At 48.5% G+C, this 6,294-nt stretch overlaps 1 pseudogene; it reads right to left on the bottom strand.

The window, feature by feature from the left end:
* Positions 1 to 397: 397 nt before the first annotated feature.
* LOC112675733 (U2 spliceosomal RNA) lies at positions 398 to 558 on the bottom strand (annotated as a pseudogene).
* Between the last annotated feature and the right edge of the window lie 5,736 nt (positions 559 to 6,294).

The following is a 6,294-nucleotide window of genomic DNA, read 5'->3' as shown; positions in this document are numbered from 1 at the left end:
TCTCTCTCTGTCTCCATGAATAAACAAATAAATCTTTAAAAAAATAAATTAAAAAAAAATTGAAACTGGAAGAAGAAGATAGATGTCCCCTCAGAACCTTCAGGGGGAGCTCACCCTGCAGACACCTTGACTTCAGCCCAGTGAGACCAATTTTGGAGTTCTGACCTCCAGTACCATCTAAGAATCAATCCGTGTTGTTTTAAGCCACTGAGATTGTAGTGATTTATTACAGTAGCAAGCAGAAACTCGTTGTATACGATTATAAAACTTATTTTCTTGGGCGGCCCATAAGCTGGCTCTGGAGGCAATTTCCAACAAAACAAACTTTCTCATTTTTTTTTTTTCAGAACAAGGGTATCACATATTTATGACCTGCCTATTTCATACCAGGTTCAAAAGTAGATGAGCTCCCCCCAGAGAGTGTATGAAGTGAGAACAGAAGCCCTAAAGCAGACCCTAGAGTAGTGATTCCTAGACTTCCCTGGGTTCTTGTTAAAATGGAGATTCTGGTAAGAACAAATATTACACTTGATCTTAGCCAAAAGGCTGAGAAGCAATAGGATTTTACGCTAAATAAAATAAATCAGTCAGAGAAAGACAATAATCATATGGTCTCACCCGTATGTGGAATTTAAGAAACAAAACAGAAGAGCACAGGGGAAGAGAGGAAAAAATAAAACAAGATGAAATCAGAGAGGGAGACAAACCGTAAGAGACTCTTAATCATGGAAAACAAACTGAAGGTTACTGGAGGGGCGGGGGGCAGGGGGAGATGGGGAAACCAGGTGACCGGTACTGAGGAGGGCACGTGATGAGATGAGCACTGGGGCTTATGTAAGACTGATGAGTCATCACTGACCTCTACCTCTGAAACCGTAACTTATAAGTAATATGTTATATGTTAATTAATTGAATTTAAATAAAATAATTTTTTTGAAAAAAATGAAGATTCTGACTCAGAAGGACTGGAGTGAACCCTGAGTTTCTGCATTTCTAACATGCTCCTGATGACCCCGTGCAGCTGGTCCCCACAGTTTGAGCGGCCAGGGTCCAGGGGACCACTTCGAAGGGGGCACATTTGATTGGCACACAAGAGTCTCCACCAGTGGACTTGTCCGTTGGCAGTTCCCAAGTCTATCCGGGTCTTTGCAAAATTCCTTGACAGGTGCCCAGGTCTGCAGAGCGCTCATGACGGGCAGCACGTCATTCACGTCCACTCCCACCAAGTGAACTGTACATACTCTCGGTTGGATCCGTTCCCAAGCAAATGCATGCCAGGGTGATCCAAGCTGTACTTACCCTAATCATATATTTTAATCATATGATGAAGTTGATTAGTTGAAACCAACGAAATAGGAGTGCAAAGAAAAAAAAAACAGAGCTTTTTCTATTAAAATTAAGTAATTGGATTTGGAAAGAGAATTTAAAACCTGTCAAATCACATGGGAGTAAGTGTGTGGGGAGGGGTGGGGGATCCTAAAGCTCTCTGCACTTAGAATGCTTTAAAATATGCCTTCAAATTTTCACCCCCATTTTTAAAGAAACCAAAATTGTCCTCTTGAGGACGTTGCAGATGACAAACATTTTGACAAGAAAAACTGTAAGGATACGCGTCTGGTTCTTAGGTGAAACACTGAAGGTCGAGTGGCCGCTCCCTCTCTCGGTGGTGGTGACAGCGGCCTTGTTTATGCTTCAGACCTCTGGTTTTACTTCCACAACATGCCGGGGCTACCGACCAGCCCTGTCAGGACTCAGCACCACAAACCTGTCAGGGGCTGTGATTAATCTCTGTTTTTTGCAGAGGAAGAATCTGAAGCCAAAAAAAAAAAAAGAGTGAATCGACTGAGTTCTGGAACCAGCCAAAGCCTCACCACCCTCAGGCCGGATCATGGCGCCCCTGCCCAGCCTCACCCTTCAAGGGGGCTCCCTGCTTAGAAGCAGCACGAGGCCGATTGACATGCACCCACGTGTAGGAGAAGCAGCAAGGAACGCACACGAGCCACGCACCTGTAGACAAACAGAAGGTCACATTCTGACGTTTATTTCTTTTTTATTTTATTTTTTTCATTCTGATGTTTAAAAAGAGAGAATTGCACGTATTGTTTTGGCGAACTAGGGTCGGAGAGTAAAGAGAAACAGCAGCTGTGGCAAAACCACATCAGGTTGAAGGAAGTCTAGGTCAGAAAACTCTAAAAAACCAGAATACAGATGCCTGAGACGGCCCTAGAGACCCTACGGTGGTTTCTCACCAAAGTAAGTGCTACTTCAAGATTATGTGGCGTGGCTGGGGTGGAATAGCGAGCACTGTGTGTACGTGCTCCGTCGTCATATGCTGGACGATGGAAACTTAGGTCGTGGAGACTCATCAAGCAGAAGGGCCCGCAGTCCGCGTCTTCTGAGTCACTCTTCGGGAGGGAAGGCCGTTGGGCCGAGCTCCAGGCAGGTGCAAGCAACCTGAGGCCGCGGCCTCGCCGCCCGTTCCCGGCCACAGCAGGTCGGGGTAAGAGTGACTTCTGCGGCCTCCGCATGGGTCCCACAGGGCTTCCCCGGACCTTGCAGAGGAGACCCCACTGGGCAGCCGGCTCCCCTCCTTCTCCGCTGCGTCTTCGCTTCTACTGACTTGGGCACCGCTCGTCAGCAGGGGCGAGCAAAGCAACACCCCGGCCTCCGGCCCTCCCCAAGCCCCCCCCCCGCGGCCTCTCGGCCTCGCAGGCCACGGGGCAGAAGGGGGCAGAGCAGAGGCTCAGCAGGCCAAGGGCTCCCGGGCATCTCCGGGAACCGGGCGCGGGTAGTCACAGGGAGGATAAACACCGGCCAGAAGGGACCCTGGCCCAGCACACGGCCCGGACAGACGGGGCAGCAGGGGCAGCAGGGGCAGGAGAACGAACGATGCCTGCGGAGTGAACGGTGGCGGAGGCTCGCTGTCCTGTCTTCTCCCCCCCACACCGTCCAGGGTCGGACGCTTCCAGGACGGTTCGCTTCGGAGCTCTGGGAAGCTCCGGGATAGCAGGAGGCCTGCAGAGTCTTGCCATTTACCGGGTCCCCTGCTCAGTGCATCAGGACCACAGGACAGCGGCGGCAGTTGCACCCTCCCTGCGAGACGTGGAAACCTCTGGCACAAGGCCTGAGGAGGGCCCCCCTCTTCCAGGCCTCTTGTCTGCGAGCAACAGCTCTTTCCCGGAAGCCTTCCAGGCCAACCTCCTAGCACATCTCCTTAGCCGGGTCAGGGCCACACGCGCAGCCCTGAACCAGTCCCTAGCAAGAGGGATGGGCTTTCTGTGGGTGCCTCAGAGCCAAGCTCCTTAGACTCCAGTGGGCATCAGAAAGGCCTGGGGAACTTGTGAGAAAAGAACAAACAAACACATTTCTGGGCTCTACCCCCAAAGGCTCCGATTCCCTGAGTCTCGGGGTGCGCGGGAGAGTCTGCATTTCTGCGGGGCTCCCACATGATGCTGATGGTGCTGGCTTAAGGATCACTGGATTTGGGCACCCAGCCTGCGGGGAGAGGGCCCATCCTGTTTTGGCATTTTGAGCGGTTCTAACGTGACTTCCTGCCCACGTGTTTCAAGTTAAGCCTTGTGGGGCGCACAGCCCGCCCCCACGCTCAAAGCTTAGTCATCCCGCTCGTTCAGGGAAGTCATGATTATAACCATCAGAAGAAGTAAAATCAGAAATGGTCACAAGTGGCGACCTTGGGGAAGCAGGTGGGAGAGGAGGGGGACGAAAGGAAGTGACGATAGATTTTATTATGCTCATGCGCCCATGTGAATGGATTGGATTTTTCTTTTCATCAGTATTATTGAACTACTATTCTTTAATAAGAAAACCTTTATAGGCATGTTTTTCCTACTAAAAGGTCTCAACTTCCTTTCTCCAACCAGCCATTTCCATGGACTTCTCAAGATCAAGGCTGTGAATCAAGCTTAACTGAGTCACATGAAGTGGTTATCTTTCAAGGATACCAGTAATTGACCTAAAACCATCACGGGGATGTTGACAAAATATTAACCAACGGTTTGCACCAAAATTTGCCTTCAGAATGGCACGCTTCCCTTTTGAAAAATAATTTGAAAAGAACCCAGGGAACAGTTCACCTCCACTCCTCTCCAGGCTGCCACCACCGCCACCAGCACCAGCACCGCCACCGCTACCGCCACCACCAGCACAGGCCACCATGAAGCCCAGAACCAAGGCTCAAGAGAAAAAGGTGAAATGCTCTGCAAATAAGCGGAGAAACCGCCGGACCTCCTCAGGGAATCCAGTGGAGAACGGAGAGGAAGAAGAGAGAAAAATGGCACGATTGAGAGGGACGGGCTGTGGTTTGCGATCACCTGGACCTTCCCCGTCATTTCCGCGGGACCGTCTTCAGCCAGGAGCCTCATCCACACTGTGTGAGTCGTGCCCACGTGTTGCGGTGGAAACTAAAGCGGCTAATGTTCCACCTTTGACATGGGGCGACCCCGACAACCTAGGAAGACAAACAGAAGGCCGAGGATGTTCAGAGGATAACGTAAGGTTGGTCGGCCTGCGGGACCAACAGGCCACTTCCCACAGGCCGAGTCATGAGAGAGTTGAAGGCACTGCCCCTGTGTCCCAAGGGGCAGGTCAGCCCCCCGTGACACCCGCTTATAGAAGAACAGGAGAAGGCCACCGAGCACCCGTCAGGGGGCATATATTTCAACCTCGGGAAGCTGCCAGGAACCTGGGGGCTCTGGCCTCTTGACAAGGTGCTGCCTCTCAGAACCATCTTTCTGGAAGAGGCGGTGGGCAGTGTCCGGAGCCAGCTGGGCTGGGCGCTACAGGCCCAAACCCCAGTGTGTCCTTCAGCTAGAACAACTCTGAGAGCTCCTAGGCTGGCATTTGCCTACCAGAATCCAGAAAAGCCGACGCTGACCCATTGCAGAGGTTTCTGAGTGAATGAATGAGAAAAAGAAAGAAAGAAAGAAAGAAAGAAAGAAAGAAAGAAAGAAAGAAAGAAAGAAAGAAAGAAAGAAAGAAGAAAGAAAGAAAAGAAAAAGAAAAAAGAAAGAAAAGAAAAGAAAAGAAAAGAAAAGAAAGAAAAAAAGAAAAGTCTTCTAGCTATTTTTAGCCCAATTCACTCTAAAATCGCTATTTCATTCACCATCTGAAGAATAGGGGCTCTGATTCAAGTAATACTTATGCTCCTTTCCGGTCTGGTCATCATTTCCCACCAATACCCAGGGAATAATCCCAAGTTCCCCCACTAGTACAGACTTATTGTTATTATTCCATTTGCTCAGGACCTGAAAGGATTCTATTCATCAGCACATTTCTTTTATAATTCGTTTTTTTTTTCCCTTAAGTATCTCCATTTCTCTTTGCAATTGTAAAACTGGGTTGAATTCTTGTTTTTTTCCTCCCTTTCTGTGGCTGATTCTCCTTTTCATTTATATATTACCTATTTGACTCATCTGCAGACCCAGCATGACACCCACTTCATTTTATCTAAAGTAATTAGCCGGGTAAGGATCAAACAAGAGGAGCTTGCTCAGGCCTCCAATAGGGCCCCTCTCAGAAAGAATAACACCGTCACCCTAAGGAACGGGATTCTTTAGTTAGAAATAAAAAAAAAAGAAATCCAAAGAGAAATGTATTGGCCTTTTGTCTTGTAATCCGGAGTCCAGTTTGGTTCTGCTCTTTGTCACCCTCCCAGAAAGGGTCATGGGGCAGCGGGGACGTCCACATCGGCACCAGCGCGTTACATCCGTGCCGCGTGGCAAAGCGGGGCTGAAATGCCAGGCACCCTCACTTGCCAAATTTCAGGACCTTAGGAGCCTGGTTTAATTTGCTCCAAATGATAGAAAAAAATTACCAGTTTGTCACATCCGCAGCCACAGAAACGCGGCAAGAGGAGAGCGCCTTTCTGGGCTCCCTCTGCTGGCCTTTCAGAAAACCACCTGTCCCCTTCCCTTTTCTCTTTCTTTTTCTTTTTCTTTCATTTTCATTTTCTTTTTCTTTCTCTTTTTCTTTTTCTTTTTCTTCTTTTTTTCTTTCTTCTTTCTTTCTTTTTTATCTTACGCTTGATTTATTTCTATTTATTCTTTCACTGTTAGACGCTTTCACGTTTAGATTTTTTTCTAGCACATACGAAGAGTTACTTATTAACACAGTAAAGCAAAGAAAGTGCCTACTCAAGTATGCCTGGAAAGAAAAAAAAAAAACACTAGTCAGAGTAATGGCGTCTTTGAATATATTTGTTATATTCTTTCGGGAAAACTGGCCAATGATCACAAATAACTCGCACCTGTCCCCTTCCAACCAGATCCTGCGCCG

This window comes from Canis lupus, chromosome 10, assembly GCF_003254725.2.
Source record: "Canis lupus dingo isolate Sandy chromosome 10, ASM325472v2, whole genome shotgun sequence".
Taxonomy (NCBI): domain Eukaryota; kingdom Metazoa; phylum Chordata; class Mammalia; order Carnivora; family Canidae; genus Canis; species Canis lupus.
The sequence above is the reverse complement of the archived record's forward strand: the minus strand, read 5'-3'. Positions and strand labels throughout refer to the sequence as shown.